This window comes from Oncorhynchus masou, chromosome 31 (assembly GCF_036934945.1).
Source record: "Oncorhynchus masou masou isolate Uvic2021 chromosome 31, UVic_Omas_1.1, whole genome shotgun sequence".
In the NCBI taxonomy this organism is placed as follows: Eukaryota; Metazoa; Chordata; class Actinopteri; order Salmoniformes; family Salmonidae; genus Oncorhynchus; species Oncorhynchus masou.
In genome coordinates, this window is record NC_088242.1 from 4,258,999 (window position 1) to 4,280,187 (window position 21,189).

The 21,189-nt window shown below is 37.3% G+C and overlaps 1 long non-coding RNA gene across 2 annotated transcripts in view; it reads left to right on the top strand.

Moving 5' to 3' along the window:
• The first annotated feature begins 213 nt into the window (after positions 1 to 213).
• The window catches only part of LOC135523364 (uncharacterized), an 81,674-nt gene continuing 60,698 nt past the window's right edge, over positions 214 to 21,189 (top strand). For both annotated transcript variants that reach the window (XR_010452822.1, XR_010452823.1), the window contains exons 1-2: positions 214 to 443; positions 752 to 1,010. This is a non-coding gene — a long non-coding RNA (uncharacterized LOC135523364). The remainder of the gene's footprint in view (positions 444 to 751; positions 1,011 to 21,189) is intronic.

The following is a 21,189-nucleotide window of genomic DNA, read 5'->3' on the forward strand; positions in this document are numbered from 1 at the left end:
ACGATAAATGACTACCTGACGCACCAATAATTTTAGCGAAGCTTCATTGATTGACTATATTTCTGCCCAATGACCACTGATCTTTTTGAAATCTAGCTGGGTAGATAGCCAATGAGCTGGGGTAAACGCCAGTATGTAATGGTTTGGGGTTGGACCACAATTCCTTGGTTGTAATCGCACGCGCAGGAACTCCATTTTCGCCTTGACGATCAGAGGGGTTGATGTAAGGCTTTTTACGCGCAGCTGTATTTCGGAAAGTTGTAGTTTCAAAGATTTCATTGAAGATATCCTGGCGAATACTTCATGTAAAGTGAAGTCAAACTCTTAAAGTAAAAGTGAAAGTGAGACAGATTTTTTGTTTGAGGAATCTTGTGTTGTGATGTTAACGAATTCAAATGAACTGAGGAGCTGTTTCTGCAAGGACAGGACGTACTTCTGGACGGGTAAGTGCTAATGCCGTCTTATGAAATATAAAAATATATATGTATATTACATATAAAAAATAAAAATATATATTTTTTTGCAATGAAATGTGTAGTTTGTTTGTGTGTGTGTGTGTTGGTTTGTTTGGGTGTGTGTGTGTATATATATATATATATATACATATATATACACAACAATGGCTGGAGTTGAATGGAAAACCTTAGTGACTGTTCCCTCTGCTCTATACAATCAATACATATCTGTTTATTTTATGTGATGATAAAAGGCTCATACAATACAAATATTTGTTTTATGTTTTCTTTCACAGTGATAGCGACTCCGACTGGGAGGCCCCGGTGCCAAGCTGCCCGCTCTACCTGTGCCCCCAGTGGTGTTCATATGCCACAGTTCATTACTGCAGGCATAACTGTGCCTCAGAGCCAAAAGGGGACAGCGTGGAGGTGTCGTTGTGTTCTGTGTCGCATGAAATGCACCACTTGTTCAGTTTGCCTCTGCTTTACATCAGAAAGAGACTGCTATGGGACATGGCACAGGCTGCAAAATATTATGACGAGGACTTCCAAGGGGTGTGTACTGTTTTTTTTATATATTTATTTTCTAATATAAAAAAAAAATGTGTGTGTGTGTGTTAGAATTGCTTTTTGATATGTTGTATATAGTTATTTGCACTGCTGTATATAGTTATAGGTCATTTCACCAATTCGGCCACTTGGATACATTTGGGCAACTTGTGTGGGACACCTGGGTGACTTCATCCTAAATGTCATGTAGCTCACCCATTCCTGAAGTTATCAGTCTCAAACTTTGCACACCTACAGATGCCCTCTTGTGTTATCCATCAAAATTATCTATCCTATCTGACCGTGTGGCCATTCTAGTACATCTGAAAGATGATACTACAACAATAAAAGACAGAAAAGGTATGCTCTTTCTTTCTCTTTTCTTCCAACAGATCTACTGTGTTATATTCTCCTACATTCAATTAACATTTCCACAAACTTCAGAATGTTTCCATTCAAATGATACCACGAATATGCATATCCTTGCCTCTGAGGCTGAGCTACAGGCAGTTAGATTTGGGTTTGTCTTCAGGAGGAAATTGAGAACAAAGGGTTGCAGCCATAACAGTTAAGAACAAATTCAGTATTCACCACTAGATCCATGTCCAGTGGATGTCTCAGTATTCACCACTAGCTCCATGTCCAGTTGTCTCAGTATTCACCACTAGATCCATGTCCAAGTTGTCTCAGTATTCACCACTAGATCCATGTCCAGTGGATGTCTCAGTATTCACCACTAGCTCCATGTCCAGGTGTCTCAGTATTCACCACTAGCTCCATGTCCAGGTGTCTCAGTATTCACCACTAGATCCATGTCCAGTTGGTGTCTCAGTATTCACCACTAGATCCAGGTCCAGTTGTCTCAGTATTCACCACTAGATCCATGTCCAGTTGTCTCAGTATTCACCACTAGCCCCATGTCCAGTTGTCTCAGTATTCACCACTAGATCCATGTCCAGTTGTCTCAGTATTCACCACTATATCCATGTCCAGTGGTTGTATCAGTATTCACCACTATATCCATGTCCAGTGGTTGTATCAGTATTCACCACTATATCCATGTCCAGGTCTCTCAGTATTCACCACTAGCTGCATGTCCAGGTGTCTCAGGATTCACCACTAGCTCCAGGTCCAGGTGTCTCAGTATTCACCACTAGCTCCAGGTCCAGGTGTCTCAGTATTCACCACTAGCTCCAGGTCCAGGTGTCTCAGTATTCACCACTAGCTCCAGGTCCAGGTGTCTCAGTATTCACCACTAGCTCCAGGTCCAGGTGTCTCAGTATTCACCACTAGTTCCAGGTCCAGGTGTCTCAGTATTCACCACTAGCTCCATGTCCAGGTGTCTCAGGATTCACCACTAGCTCCATGTCCAGGTGTCTCAGTATTCACCACTAGCTCCATGTCCAGGTGTCTCAGTATTCACCACTAGATCCATGTCCAGGTGTCTCAGTATTCACCACTAGCTGCAGGTCGAGTGGGTGTATCAGTATTCATCACTAGCTCCATGTCCAGGTGTCTCAGTATTCACCACTAGCTCCATGTCCAGGTGTCTCAGTATTCACCACTAGCTCCATGTCCAGGTGTCTCAGTATTCACCACTAGCTCCATGTCCAGGTGTCTCAGTATTCACCACTAGCTCCATGTCCAGGTGTCTCAGTATTCACCACTAGATCCAGGTCCCATGTAGCTCTCACAGTCTCAAGTCTGTGAGAGTCTGTGAGTTGTTGCACATTTCTAAGTGTTTACGGTTCAGTTTAGGCATTAACTTTAAATGGTTAAGACTTGTTTTAGGTGTAAAACAACCATGTCAACATCAACTTTCTCCCAGATCACTGTGGCCCCCTAGTGGCCAGTTTCCACGTCGTCTCCCGACGTCGAACACTGACTTGTATAACGCGTGACCTGGCTCCAGGCCCAGTGGGTTTTCCATGGTTGCGGATCTTTTAAGACCCAGCTGGAATTGCTTGGCCAGTACTTAGTGGGCCTTTAAAGGACCCCATGTTAAAACCACATCTGTGTCGTTTTGGTTGGTGGTTTATTTGTTAGTTCCTTTTTTTCTGTTGAGTAATGATTTTTGGTTTCTTATTGGGGGAAGGTAACAGCGTGTGTTAATGGACGTGTACTCTCTGGACCTTTAGGAATGACGTCATTATTCCTTGGCAACCATCAGACTTCCTGGATAAATGAGGTCTGAGGATCGATTAAGTTAGAGTGTGTGTGTGTGTGTGTGTGTGTGTGTGTGCGTGCGTGCAGTGTTGACCGCGTAAAGGGCACGGTGTGGGCGATGGAAAGCCTTCTTACCAGGTAATTTCCACCACTTAATGGTTTGACATGAATTAATGGTGGCCATATAGTGAATTAGATATAGATATTATTATGACATATTATTGTATCCTTCACCCAGAAATGCAACCTTTGAACCCACTGTTTCTATGTATGCAAAGTGCCTTTAACCTGAGCATGCAAATTGGAGCACAGAACTGTTGCAGTATGAGTCTTAATCAAAGTATATTTGTATATTTGTATTTTTTTATTTAACCTTTCTAGGCAAGTCATTTAAGAAAAAATATTATTTACAATGCTGAGGCCGGCATGCAGGGCCGTTCTGAGGCCACTTCTCAGATGCCTATTTCGTTTGTACAAATTTAGAGGCATACATCAATATAGCCTTCAACTGGAATACAATACCACAATTGTTGACGTAATATGCAACAAACCACGTAAAAATCAATGCAACATTTATTGAAAACTATGGCGGCTCGTTTTGAGCTGAAGCGAGAGAAAAGGTACTCTGACTTCGGAATTAACATTTGCCCAATCACATTTAATATGTTGCCAGACTATAATATTCTATTTTGATACGTTAATAAATACATACTGTGTTCAGTTTAACTGCCTAGAATCTCCAACTGACAAAGAATTGGTAGCTATCTTGTCTACCACAAAGATTTGGTAGCTAGCTAACCACAAAGAATTCGTAGTTAGCTAGCTAACCACAAAGAATTGGTAGCTAGCTAGCTAACCACAACGAATTGGAAGCCAGCGAGCTAACCACAAAGAATTTGTAGCTAGCTAGCTAACCACAAAGAAGTGTTAGCTAGCTAGCTAACCACAAAGAATTGGTAGATAGCTAGCTAAGCACAAAGAAGTGTTAGCTAGCTAGCTAACCACAAAGAATGTGTAGCTAGCTAGCTAACGACAAAGAGTTGGTAGCTAGCTAGCTAACCAAAAAGAATATGTAGCTAGCTAGCTAAGCACAATGAATGTGTACCTAGCTAGCTAACCACAAAGAATTGGAAGCCAGCTAGCTAACCACAAGGAATTTGTAGCTAGCTAGCTAACCACAAATAATTTGTAGCGAGCTATCTAACCACAAAGAATTGGTAGCTAGCTAGCTAAATAACTACAAAATAACTACAGCCGGTCATTGTCATGCAAATTACTGCCGGTCTCAACGGAAATTTCCCGGTAATTAACATAAACATGTTTAGAATCTCCAGACCTTCACGCATACAAGCCGCTGATGCCGACCAATGATATACACCATCACATTACACCGTCACATTACACCATCACATTACACCGTCACATTACACCGTCACAATACACCATCACAATACACCATCACAATATACCATCACAATACACAGTCACAATACACCGTCACAATACACCATCACATTACACCGTCACAATACACAGTCACAATACACCGTCACATTACAACATCACAATACACCACCACAATACACCGTCACAATACACAATCACATTACACTGTCACAATACACCATCACATTACACCGTCACAATACACCATCACATTGCACCATCACAATACACCGTCACAATACACCATCACATTACAACACCACAATACACCGTCACAATACACCACAATACACCATCACAATACACCGTCACAATACACCGTCACAATACACCATCACAATACACAATACACCATCACAATACACAATACACCATCACAATACACCATCACAATACACAATACACCATCACAATACACCATCACAATACGCCATCACAATACACCATCACAATATACCATCACAATACACCGTCACAATACACCGTCACAATGCACCGTCACAATGCACCGTCACAATGCACCGTCACAATGCACCGTCACAATACACCGTCACAATACACCGTCACAATAAATTATTTTTTTCCCATTTTTTTTCTTTCATTTTAACCTTTATTTAACCAGGAAGAGCTCATTGAGATTAAAATCTATTTTCAAAAGCGCCCTGGCCAAGATAGGCAGCACCAAGTCATTACAAAAAAAAAAATACAGACAGACAATATGAAAAACTACAAGTAATCAAGTAAAAACCATTGAAGCAAATTAAAAACATTGACAGGTCACTGAATCAGCCTCAAAATCCTTCATCAGTGATTTAAAAACACCAATCGGGACAAGTTCTTCCAGTTTAAAAGTATTTTGTAAGGTGTTCCAAGACGATGGTGCAGAGGACATAAAAGCCCTTTTACCAAATTCAGTTTGGACATTTGGAACAGTTAGCAGGATAAAGTTCTGCGAACGAAGAGAGTACCACCACATTTCTGAACAATAAAAATGCACAAATAAAAAGGTAGTAACCCCAAATGTCTTTTTAAATTAAAGTATACCAGTGACTGAGCCTACAAGTGACTAGAGAAGGCCAGCCAACCCTGGTATACAAAGTGCAGTGGTTGCGTAAGGGTTTTGCAGTTTAAAATAAATCTCAAAGTGCCATGGTAAAGGGTGTCAATTGATCTCAAACACTGAGCGGAAGCATTCATATATAAAATATCCCCATAGTCTCGTAAAGGCATAAATGTAGCTGATAGTAGCCTCCTTCTGGCTTCAAAAGAAAAACCTTATTCCTAAAATAAAATCCCAATTTCAGCTTCAATGTTTTTGTAAGTTGTTGAATATGCAATTTAAAAGAGAGGCCGTCTGCAATTAAAATTCCAATATATTTATATGAGGTTACAGCCTCAATCTTCTTGCCCTAACAGGTAGTCATAGGTGAAAGGTTCAGAGGTCTATTTCTTGCTTTAGAAAACAAAATTAGTTTAGTTTTGTCAGTATTGAGGATAAGCTTCAATTGACACAAGATATGTTGAACAGTGTAAAAAGCAGTTTGCATGTTCTGGAAAGCTTTTGTAAGATGAGGCACAACAGTAAATAACAGTATCATCAGCATAAAAATGAAGTTGTGCATTTTGGACATTTTTGTCTAAATCATTTATATAAATAGTGAATAAGTGAAGACCAAGTACAGAGCCTTGGGGCACACCATTACAGACAGACAATTTAACAGACATAAGCCCATCAAATTGAGTGCACTGAGTTCTATCATGCAGATAGTTAACAAACCATGCAACTGCATGCTCCAAAAGACCTATACTCGACAATCTCTGCCTTAGAATAGCATGATCAACTGTATCAAAAGCCTTAGAGAAATCAATCAAAAGTGAGACACAGTACTGTTTTTTGTCAATGGCTTCAGTAAAATCATGTAAAACCTTCATGGCTGCTGTAATTGTGCTATGCTTCTTCCTGAAGCACAATTGGTAAATTGATAAAATAGAGTTATTAAATAAAAACTATTTTAGCTGTTCACTTACAAGGGTTTCAAGTATTTTCACCAGGGGTGACAGCTTTGAGATTGGCCTATAATTATTTAAAATAGTTGGATCTCCCCCTTTTAAAAGTGGTAGGACAAATGCTAATTTCCAGATCTTTGGAATTTAATTACATTCCAGGGTTAGATTGAACAGATATGTAAGTGGTTCAGCTATGAAATCAGCTGCCAGATTTAAAAAGCAGGGATCCAAAAGATCAGGACCTGCAGGCTTTCTCTGATCTAAGGATTTCAGGGCTTTATGTACCACCTGCACTGAGAATGGCAAAAAGCTAAAAGTTTGACCAGCTCTCACTGGTTCATCCACACAGAGTTGTACAGAGACAGAGGACACTGAATCAAACAGCCTACCAGATGATAACAAAGTGCTCATTGAAACAATTCAGCATTTCAGTTTTGTCATATATAGCAACAGAGTCCTTCAAAACACATGACGGTAATTCATTAACATTACTGTTACCAGACATAGACTTAAGTTTTAATAGTGTCACGACTTCTGCCGAGGTCGTTGCCTCTCCTTGTTCGGACGGTGCTCGGCGGTCGACGTCACCGGTCTTCTAGCCATCGTTGATCCATTTTTAATTTTCCATTGGTTTTGTCTTGTCTTCCCACACACCTGTTTTCAATCCGATTCATTACCTGTTGTAAGCCTCTGTTTCCCCTCATGTCTTTGTCAGAGATTGTTTATTGTCAGTGTTGTGTTTGTTGTATAGGTGCGCGACGGGTCCTCGTACCATTGTTTGTTTATATTCTTATTAGTGTTATGGAGCATGTTACGTGGACATTAATTAAAAGACTCCATTTAACCCTCCGTTTGACTCTCCTGCGCCTGACTTCACAGCCACCTATACACACAACTATGACAAATAGCCATCCAAAACATTCTAGGGTCATTCAGGTTATCATTGGTAACAGACATGACATATTCAGACTTGGCCTTCCTGAGAAGAAAATAACACTTGTTTCGTAACTGCCTAAAAATAAGCCAATCAATACCAGGCCATTAGTACCTGATGGAGGGACAATAGAGCCCTGAGTACCAGGCCATTAGGACGGATGGAGGGACAATAGAGCCCTGAGTACCAGGCTATTAGAACCTGATGGAGGGACAATAGAGCCCTGAGTACCAGGCCATTAGGACTGATGGAGGGACAATAGAGCCCTGAGTACCAGGCCATTAGTACCTGATGGAGGGACAATAGAGCCCTGAGTACCAGGCCATTAGGACTGATGGAGGGACAATAGAGCCCTGAGTACCAGGCCATTAGTACCTGATGGAGGGACAATAGAGCCCTGAGTACCAGGCCATTAGTACCTGATGGAGGGACAATAGAGCCCTGAGTACCAGGCCATTAGGACCTGATGATCGAGTTGGGTACTTCCAAAGCGTGTCCAGAGTGCATTGGGCGATATTCCCTTAACTCACGTGGAATTTGACTGCAGTCGTGACTCATGACTGTCGGTGTGGCGGAAATACGGTTATTGCAACAGCCCTAAGGACAACACAACATCATATCATATCAATCATTCTGAATGATCTATCACTCTGGCTAATGGCATCATATTTCACACTCCTCTTTTGTACTCTGAATTGTACATTTTCAACAGAGGCTGTTTGGATCGGAGAACAGCAAAGTCACAGGAGTTAAATTGGGAGAAAGAGAGGCTGTGAAAAGAATAGTAAGTTAAAACGGATGCTATTTGAGGTCGTGGCTGTTCAACGAGGACACTGAGTGGGTTCTCTTGTTAAGATGGTGTCGGTCTCTAAACTCAAAAAATCCTGCCTTTTTATCTCCTTTTGAAGCTTCCTCACTATGGAGATTGGCCCATTTTAACCGTTCAGAATGAGTTGTACAATAGTTGCACATGGAGAGATGCCGTCAGCTTTAGGGGAAAGCTGATGTCTTGGAGGACACACACACACGCACACAAACACACACACACACACACACACACACACACACACACACTCACTCACTCACTCACCACCACCACCACCACCACCACCACCACTCACCACCACCACCACTCACTCACTCACTCACTCACTCACTCACTCACTCACTCACTCACTCACTCACTCACTCACACACACTCTGTCTGTCTGTCTGTCTGTCTGTCTGTCTGTCTGTCTGTCTGTCTGTCTGTCTGTCTGTCTGTCTGTCTGTCTGTCTGTCTGTCTGTCTGTCTGTCTGTAAGCCTGCCTGCCTGCCTGCCTGCCTGCCTGTGTTAGTGTCTTGCTCTCACGCTCTGTGTTGAAGCAAGTAACACAAGCATATGTATGTGACAAATCAACTTGTAATTGATTTGACACACACACACACACACTGCGGCAGCAGTACGTGCATCGTGGGAGGCCTAGAACAGGCCTAGCGCTTGGCTTTTGACCTCAACTCAACTCAGCATTTAGGTGAAGAGAAGTGAAACGAGAGGCTGGCATTTGATGTGCAAGATGACAGGATACAAGGGATAGCGGACACACACACACACACACAGGCACAGGCACAGGCACAGGCACACACACACACACACACACACACACACACACACACACACACACACACACACACACACACACACACACACACACACACACACACACACAAGCGAACGTGTCATCAAGAAAAGCTTTTTTATTTTGGTTCTTAGAAAGTAAAGAGTTGTGTGTTCGCGTGAACAAAGGCCTAAATAAATCCAGTGGAATATTTGGAGAGGAGTATTCATACACTCTGTTTGGAGAGGAGTATTCATACACTCTGTTTGGGGAGGAGTATTCATACACTCTGTTTGGAGAGGAGTATTCATACACTCTGTTTGGAGAGGAGTATTCATACACTCTGTTTGGAGAGGAGTATTCATACACTCTGTTTGGAGAGGAGTATTCATACACTCTGTTTGGGGAGGAGTATTCATACACTCTGTTTGGAGAGGAGTATTCATACACTCTGTTTGGAGAGGAGTATTCATACACTCTGTTTGGAGAGGAGTATTCATACACTCTGTTTGGAGAGGAGTATTCATACACTCTGTTTGGAGAGGAGTATTCATACACTCTGTTTGGAGAGGAGTATTCATACACTCTGTTTGGAGAGGAGAATTCATACACTCTGTTTGGAGAGGAGTATTCATATACACTGTTTGGAGAGGAGAATTCATACACTCTGTTTGGAGAGGAGTATTCATACACTCTGTTTGGAGAGGAGTATTCATACACTCTGTTTGGAGAGGAGTATTCATACACTCTGTTTGGAGAGGAGAATTCATACACTCTGTTTGGAGAGGAGTATTCATACACTCTGTTTGGAGAGGAGTATTCATACACTCTGTTTGGAGAGGAGAATTCATACACTCTGTTTGGAGAGGAGAATTCATACACTCTGTTTGGAGAGGAGTATTCATACACTCTGTTTGGAGAGGAGTATTCATACACTCTGTTTGGAGAGGAGTATTCATACACTCTGTTTGGAGAGGAGTATTCATACACTCTGTTTGGAGAGGAGTATTCATATACTCTGTTTGGAGAGGAAGAAGGACATTTAACCTGAGGATAAATGGGCCAAATAGACCTACTTTACTATATGAGCGACTGTACTACATGAACTACTGTACTATATGAGTACCACATGAACTAGTGTACTATATGAGTACTATATGAGCTACTGTACTACATGAACTACTGTACTATATGAGTACCACATGAACTAGTGTACTATATGAGTACCACATTAACTAGTGTACTATATGAGCTACTGTACTACATGACCTACTGTACTATATGAACTACTGTACTATATGAACTACTGTACTATATGAGCTACTGTACTACATGAACTACTGTACTATATGAGTACCACATGAACTAGTGTACTATATGAGTACTATATGAGCTACTGTACTATATGAGCTACTGTACTATATGAGCTACTGTACTATATGAGTACCACATTAACTACTGTACTATATGAACTACTGTACTATATGAGCTACTGTACTATATGAGCTACTGTACCATATGAACTACTGTACTGTATGAACTTGTGTAAAATATGAACTGCTGTACGATATGAACAGGTGTACTATATGAGTAATATATGATCTACCGTTCTATATGAACTAGTGTACTATATGAGTCCTATATGAACTACTGTTCTATATGAGTACTATATCACCTACTGTACTATATGAACTACTGTACTATATGAACTACTGTACTATGTGACATACTGTACTATATTTGTACTCTATGACATATGGTACTATATGAGTACTATATGAACTACTGTACTATGTGACCTAATGTACTATATGAGTACTGTATGAGCTACTGTACTTTATGAGTACTACATGATCTATTTTACTGTGTGACTATTATGACCTTCTGTACAATATGAACTTCTGTACTATATGAATGACTGTACTATATTAACTACTGTACTATATGAACTAGTGTACTTTATGAGTAATATATGAACTAACATTCTAAATGAACTAGTGTACTATATGCATACTATATGAGCAATATGAGCTAGTGTACTATATGAACACCTGTACTATAGGAGTACTATATGAGCTGCTTTACTATATGAGTTCTATATGACCTCCTGTACTATATGATTACTATATGACCTACTTTACTATACAAGTACTATATTAACCACTGTAATATATGACCTACTGTACTATATGAGCTAGTGTACTATATGAGTACTTTATGAGCAACTGTCCTACATGAACTACTGTACTATATGAGTACCACATGAACTAGTGTACTATAAGAACTAGTGTGTTATATTACCTACTGTACTATATGAGCTACTGTACTATATGAACTAGTGTACTATATGAACTAGCGTATTATATGAGTACTGTCTGAACTACTGTTCTATATGAACTAGTGTACTATTTGAACTACTGTACTATATGAACAGGTGTACTATATGAGTAATATATGATCTAACGTTCTATATGAACTAGTGTACTATATGAGTACTATATGAACTACTGTTCTATATGAGTACTATATCACCTACTGTACTATCTGATCTACTGTACTATATGAGTACAATATTAGAGACTGTACTATATGAGTACTATGTGACCTTCTGTACCATATGAGTACTTTATGACCTACTGTACTATATGAGCTACTGCACTATATGAACTACTGTACTATTTGAGTACTATATGAACTACTGTACTATATGAACTACTGTACTATATGAGTAGTATATGAACTACTGTACTATATGAGTACTATCTGATCTACTGTACTATATGAGTACTATGTGACCTTCTGTACCATATGAGTACTTTATGACCTACTGTACTATATGAGTACTATATGAGCTACTGCACTATATGAACTACTATACTATTTGAGTACCATATGGACTACTGTACTATATGAACTAGTGTACTATATGAGTAATATATGAAATACCGTTCTATATGAACTAGTGTACTATATGTCTGGTAACATGACCGAGTACAAACAGTGCAGCTATTCCCTCCGCAAGGCTATCAAACAAGCTAATCGTCAGTACAGAGACAAAGTAGAATCTCAATTCAACATCTGAGACACAAGAGGCATGTGGCAGGGTCTACAGTCAATCACGGACTACAGGAAGAAAACCAGCCCAGTCACGGACCAGGATGTCTTGCTCCCAGACAGACTAAATAACTTTTTTGCCCGCTTTGAGGACAATACAGTGCCACTGACACTGCCTGCAACGGAAACATGCGACTCTCCTTCACTGCAGCTGAGGTGAGTAAAACATTTAAACGTGTTAACCCTCGCAAGGCTGCAGGCCCAGACGGCATCCCCAGCCGCGCCCTCAGAGCATGCGCAGACCAGCTGGCTGGTGTGTTTACGGACATATTCAATCAATCCCTATACCAGTCTGCTGTTCCCACATGCTTCAAGAGGGCTACCATTGTTCCTGTTTCCAAGAAAGCTAAGGTAACTGAGCTAAACGACTACCGCCTCGTAGCACTCACTTCAGTCATCATGAAGTGCTTTGAGAGACTAGTCAAGGACCATATCACCTCCACCCTACCTGACACCCTAGACCCACTCCAATTTGCTTACCGCCCAAATAGGTCCACAGACGATGCAATCTCAACCACACTGCACACTGCCCTAACCCATCTGGACAAGAGGAATACCTATGTGAGAATGCTGTTCATCGACTACAGCTCGGCATTCAACACCATAGTACCCTCCAAGCTCGTCATCAAGCTCGAGACCCTGGGTCTCGACCCCGCCCTGTGCAACTGGGTACTGGACTTCCTGACAGGCCGTCCCCAGGTGGTGAGGGTAGGTAACAACATCTCCTCCCCGCTGATCCTCAACACTGGGGCCCCGCAAGGGTGCGTTCTGAGCCCTCTCCTGTACTCCCTGTTCACCCACGACTGCGTGCCACGCACGCCTCCAACTCAATCATCAAGATGACACAACAGTGGTAGGCTTGATTACCAACAACGACGAGACGGCCTACAGGGAGGAGGTGAGGGCCCTTGGAGTGTGGTGTCAGGAAAATAACCTCACACTCAACGTCAACAAAACTAAGGAGATGATTGTGGACTTCAGGAAACAGCAGAGGGAACACCCCCCTATCCACATCGATGGAACAGTAGTGGAGAGAGTAGCAAGTTTTAAGTTCCTTGGCATACACATCACAGACAAACTGAATTGGTCCACTCACACAGACAGCATCGTGAAGAAGGCGCAGCAGCGCCTCTTCAACCTCAGGAGGCTGAAGAAATTCGGCTTGTCACCAAAAGCACTCACAAACTTCTACAGATGCACAATCGAGAGCATGCTGGCGGGCTGTATCACCGCCTGGTACGGCAACTGCTCCGCCCTCAACCGCAAGGCTCTCCAGAGGGTAGTGAGGTCTGCACAACGCATCACCGGGGGCAAACTACCTGCCCTCCAGGACACCTACACCACCCGATGTTACAGGAAGGCCATAAAGATTATCAAGGACATCAACCACCCGAGCCACTGCCTGTTCACCCCGCTATCATCCAGAAGGCGAGGTCAGTACAGGTGCATCAAAGCTGGGACCGAGAGACTGAAAAACAGCTTCTGTCTCAAGGCCATCAGACTGTTAAACAGCCACCACTAACATTGAGTGGCTGCTGCCAACACACTGACACTGACTCAACTCCAGACACTTTAATAATGGGAATTGATGGGAAATTATGTAAATATATCACTAGTCACTTTAAACAATGCTACCTTATATAATGTTACTTACCCTACATTATTCATCTCATATGCATACGTATATACTGTACTCTATATCATCGACTCCATCCTTATTTAATACATGTATCACTAGCCACTTTAACTATGCCACTTTGTTTACATACTCATCTCATATGTATATACTGTACTCGATACCATCTACTGTATCTTGCCTATGCTGCTCTGTACCATCACTCATTCATATATCCTTATGTACATATTCTTTATCCCCTTACACTGTGTATAAGACAGTAGTTTAGGAATTGTTAGTTAGATTACTTGTTGGTTATTACTGCATTGTCGGAACTAGAAGCACAAGCATTTTGCTACACTCGCATTAACATCTGCTAACCATGTGTATGTGACAAATAAAATTTGATTTGATTTGATATGATATGAGTACAATATGAACTACTGTACTATATGAGTACTATATGAACTAGTGTATTAAATTAACTAGTGTATTATATGAGCTACTGTAATTTATGAGTACTATATGACATACTGTACTATATGACCTACTGTACTGTATAAGTACTGTATGAGCTACTGTACTGTATGAGTACTGTATGAGCTACTGTACTACATGAACTGTACTATATGAGTACTTTATGAGCTATTGTACTATATGAACAGTACTATATGCACTGTACTATATGAGTACTATATGAACTACTGTACTGTATGACCTTATGTACTATATGAGCTACTGTACAATATGACTACTATATGACCTACTTTACTACATGAGTACTACATGACGTATTGTACTCTATTAACTAGAATATGTACTATATGAGCTACTGTACTGTATGAACTCATGTACTATATGAACTACTGTACTCTAAGAACTTGTGTAAAATATGAACTGCTGTATGATATGAACAACAGTACTATATGAGCTACTGTCTTATATGTGAACTTTATGAACTACTGTACCATATGAGTACTATATGAATGACAGTACTATATAAAATGAACTGCTGTACTATAAGAACTACTGTACTATATAAGTACTATATGAACACCTGTACTATATAAGTACTATATGAACACCTGTACTATATAAGTACTATATGAACACCTGTACTATATAAGTACTATATGAACACCTGTACTATATGACCTACTGTTCTATATGAGTACTGAATGAACACTTGAACTATATGAGTACTATATAAACTAGTGTACTATATGAACTAATGTATTATGTGAGTATTATATGAACTACTGTACTATATGACTACTATACTCTATGAGTACTATATGAACTACTATACTATATGAGTACTATATGAACTAGTGTACTCTATGAATTAGTGTACTCTATGAATTAGTGTACTATATGAACTTGTGTATTACATGAATTAGTGTACTATTTGAACTAGTGTACTATATGAATTAGTATACTATATGAACTACATTACCATCTAAGCTACTGCACTAAATGAACTGCTGTACTATATGAACGACTGTACTATACATGTACTATATGAACACCCGTACTATATGAGTACTATATGAACTAGTGTTCTATATGAACTCGTCTACTATATGAACTAGTGTATTATATGAACTACTGTACTACATGAACTACAATACTATATGAGTACTAAATGAACTAGTGTACTATATGAACTAGTGTATTATATGAACTAATGTACTATATGAACTAGTGTATTATATGAACTACTGTACTACATGAACTACAATACTATATGAGTACTATATAAACTAGTGTACTATATGAACTTGTGTATTATATGAACTAATGTACTATATGAACTAGTGTATTATATGAACTACTGTACTACATGAACTAGTGTACTATATGAACTAGTGTACTATATGAACTACTATACTATATGAGTACTATATGAACTAGTGTACTATATGAACTAGTGTACTATATGAACTAGTGTACTAAATGAACTAGTGTACTATATGAGTACTATATGAACTAGTGTATTATATGAACTACTGTACTACATGAACTAGTGTACTATATGAACTAGTGTACTATATGAACTACTATACTATATGAGTACTATATGAACTAGTGTACTATATGAACTAGTGTACTATATGAACTAGTGTACTAAATGAACTAGTGTACTATATGAGTACTATATGAACTTTTGTACTATATGAACTACAATACTATATGAGTACTATATGAACGAGTGCACTATGTGAACTAGTGTATTATATGAACTAATGTACTATATGAACTAGTGTATTATAGGAACTACTGTACTACATGAACTAGTGTACTATATGAACTAGTGTACTATATGAACTACTATACTATATGAGTACTATATGAACTAGTGTACTATATGAACTAGTGTACTATATGAACTAGTGTATTATATGAACTACTGTACAACATGAACTAGTGTACTATATGAATTAGTGTACTACATGAACTACTATACTATATGAGTACTATATGAACTAGTGTACTATATGAACTAGTGTATTATACGAACTAGTGTACTATATGAACTAGTGTACTATATGAACTAGTGTGCTATATGAACTAGTGTATTATATGAACTACTGTACTACATGAACTAGTGTACTATATGAACTAGTGTACTACATGATCTACTATACTATATGAACTAGTGTACTATATGAAAAAGTGTATTATATGAACTAATGAACTGTATGAACTTGTGTACTATATGAACTAGTGTACTATATAAACTGGTGTACTACATGAACTAGTGTACTATATTAACTAGTGTATTATATGAACTAGGGTACAATGTGAGCTAGTTAGTGTACTATATGAACTAGTGTACTATATGAACTAGTATACTATATGAAATGTGTACTATATAAACTAGTGTACTATATGAACTAGTGAACTGGTGTACTATATGAACTAGTGCACTAGATGAACAACTATGCTATATGAGTACTATATCAACTAGTGTACTATGTGAACTAGTGTATTATATGAACTAATGAACTATATGAACTTGTGTATTATATGAACTAGTGTACTATATGAACTAGTGTACTATATAAACTGGTGTACTACATGAACTAGTGTACTATATTAACTAGTTTATTATATGAACTAGTGTACAATATGAGCTAGTGTACTATATGAACTAGTGTACTATATGAACTAGTATACTATATGAACTAGTGTACTCTATGAACTACTATACTATATGAGTACTATATCAACTAGTGTACTATATGAACTACTATACTATATGAGTACTGATGAACTAGTGTAACATATGAACTAGTGTATTATATGAACTATTGTACTATATGAACTACTATACTATATGAGTACTATATGAAATAGTGTTCCTATATGAACTAGTGTGTTATATGAACTAATGTACTATATTAACTTGTGTATTATATGAATTAGTGTACTATTTGAAGAAGTTTACTATATGAACTAGTGTACTATATTAACTAGTGTATTATATTCACTAGTGTGCTATATGAATTAGTGTACTATATGAACTAGTGTACTATATGAACTAGTGTATTATATGAACTAATGAACTATATGAACTCGTGTATAATATGAACTAGTGTACAATATGAGCTAGTGTACTATATGAACTAGTGTACTATATGAACTAGTGTACTATATGAACTAGTGTACTATATGAAGTTGTGTACTATATGACCTAGTGTACTATTTGAACTAGTGTACTATATGAACTAGTGTATTATACGAACTAGTGTACTATATGAACTAGTGTACTATATGAACTAGTGTATTATATGAACTAGTGTAATATATGAACTAGTGTACTATATGAACTAGTGTACTATATGAAGTTGTGTACTATTTGAACTAGTGTACTATATGAACTAGTGTATTATACGAACTAGTGTACTATATGAACTAGTGTACTATATGAACTAGTGTATTATATGAACTAGTGTACTATATGAACTAGTGTACTATATGAACTAGTGTACTATATGAACTAGTGTACTATATGAACTAGTGTACTATATGAACTAGTGTACTATATGAACTAGTGTACTATATGAGCTAGTGTACTATATAAACTAGTGTACTATATGAACTAGTGTACTATATGAACTAGTGTACTATATGAACTAGTGTGCTATATGAACTAGTGTATTATATGAACAACTGTACTACATGAACTAGTGTACTACATGAACTACTATACTATATGAACTAGTGTACTATATGAAATAGTGTAATATATGAACTAATGAACTGTATGAACTTGTGTATTATATGAACTAGTGTACTATATGAACTAGTGTACTATATAAACTGGTGTACTACATGAACTAGTGTACTATATTAACTAGTTTATTATATGAACTAGTGTACAATATGAGCTAGTGTACTATATGAACTAGTGTACCATATGAACTAGTATACTATATGAACTAGTGTACTCTATGAACTACTATACTATATGAGTACTATATCAACTAGTGTACTATATGAACTACTATACTATATGAGTACTGATGAACTAGTGTAACATATGAACTAGTGTATTATATGAACTATTGTACTATATGAACTACTATACTATATGAGTACTATATGAACTAGTGTACTATATGAACTAGTGTGTTATATGAACTAATGTACTATATTAACTTGTGTATTATATGAATTAGTGTACTATTTGAAGAAGTTTACTATATGAACTAGTGTACTATATGAACTAGTGTATTATATTCATTTGTGTGCTATATGAATTAGTGTACTATATGAACTAGTGTACTATATGATCTAGTGTATTATATGAACTAATGAACTATATGAACTCGTGTATAATATGAACTAGTGTACAATATGAGCTAGTGTACTATATGAGCTAGTGTACTATATGAACTAGTGTATTATACGAACTAGTGTACTATGTGAACTAGTGTACTATATGAACTAGTGTATTATATGAACTAGTGTACTATATGAACTAGTGTACTATATGAACTAGTGTACTATATGAAGTTGTGTACTATATGACCTAGTGTACTATTTGAACTAGTGTACTATATGAACTAGTGTACTATATGAACTAGTGTATTATATGAACTAGTGTACTATATGAACTAGTGTACTATATGAACTAGTGTACTATATGAACTAGTGTACTATATGAACTAGTGTACTATATGAACTAGTGTACTATATGAACTAGTGTACTATATGAACTAGTGTATTATATGAACTAGTGTACTATATGAGCTAGTGTACTATATGAACTAGTGTACTATATGAACTAGTATACTGTATGAACTAGTGTACTATATGATCTAGTGTACCATATGAACTAGTGTACTATATGAACTAGTGTATTATACGAACTAGTGTACTATATGAACTAGTGTACTATATGAACTAGTGTACTATATGAACTAGTGTACTATATGAACTAGTGTACTATATGAACTAACTAGTGTACTATATGAACTAGTTGTGTACTATATGAACATAGTGTACTATTTGAACTAGTGTACTATATGAACTAGTGTACTATATGAACTAGTGTACTATATGAACTAGTGTACTATATAAACTAGTGTACTATATGAACTAGTGTACTATATGAACTAGTGTACTATATGAACTAGTGTAGTATATGAGCTAGTGTACTATATGAACTACTGTACTACATGAACTAGTGTACTATATGAACTAGTGTACCATATAAACTGGTGTACTACATGAACTAGTGTACTATATTAACTAGTGTATTATATGAACTAGGGTACAATATGAGCTAGTGTACTATATGAAATAGTGTACTATATGAACTAGTATACTATATGAAATGTGTACTACATAAACTAGTGTACTATATGAACTAGTGAACTGGTGTACTATATGAACTAGTGCTACTAGATGAACAACTAGTGTACTATATGAACAATGTACTAAATTAGTGTACTATGTGAACTAGTGTATTATATGAACTAATGAACTATACTAGTGTATTATATGAACTAGTGTACTATATGAACTAGTGTACTATATAAACTAGTGTACTACATGAACTAGTGTACTATATTAACTAGTTTATTATATGAACTAGTGTTACAATATGAACTAGTAGTACTATATGAACTAGTGTACTATATGAACTAGTGTACTATATGAACTAGTGTACTACATATGAACTATGTACTACTAACTAGTGTACTATATGTACTGAACTAGTGTATGAACTAGTGTACTATATGAACTAGTGTACTATATGAACTAGTGTACTATATGTACTATGAACTGACTAGTGTACTATATGAGTGTACTATATGAACTAGTGTACTATATGAACTAGTGTACTATATGAACTAGTGTACTATATTAACTGAACTAGTGTACTATATGAACTAGTGTACTATTTGAACTAGTGTACTATATGAACTAGTGTACTATATGAACTAGTGTACTATATTCACTAGTGTACTATATGAATTAGTGTACTATATGAACTAGTGTACTATATGAACTAGTGTATTATATATGAACTAATGAACTATATGAACTAGTGTACTATATGAACTAGTGTACAATATGAACTAGTGTACTATATGAACTAGTGTACTATATGAACTAGTGTACTATATGAACTAGTGTACTATATGAACTAGTGTACTATATGAACTAGTGTACTATATGAACTAGTGTACTATATGAACTAGTGTACTATATGAACTAGTGTACTATATGAACTAGAACTAGTACTATGAACTAGTGTACTATGAACTAGTGTAGTGTACTATATATGAACTAGTGTACTATATGAACTAGTGTACTATATGAACTAGTGTACTATATGAACTAGTGTACTATATGAACTAGTGTACTATATTGAACTAGTGTACTATATGAACTAGTGTACTATGAACTAGTGAACTAGTGTACTATATGAACTAGTGTACTATATGAACTAGTGTACTATATGAACTAGTGTACTATATGAACTAGTGTACTAACTATGAACTAGTGTACTACATGAACTAGTGTACTATGAACTAGTGTACTATATGAACTAGTGTACTATATGAACTAGTGTACTATATGAACTAGTGTACTACATGAACTAGTGTACTATATGAACTAGTGTACTACATGAACTAGTGAACTAGTACTATATGAACTAGTGTACTATATGAACTACTACACTGAACTAGTGTACTATATGAACTAGTGTACTACATGAACTAGTGTACTGTACTATATGAACTGAACTAGTGTACTATATGAACTAGTGTACTATATGAACTAGTG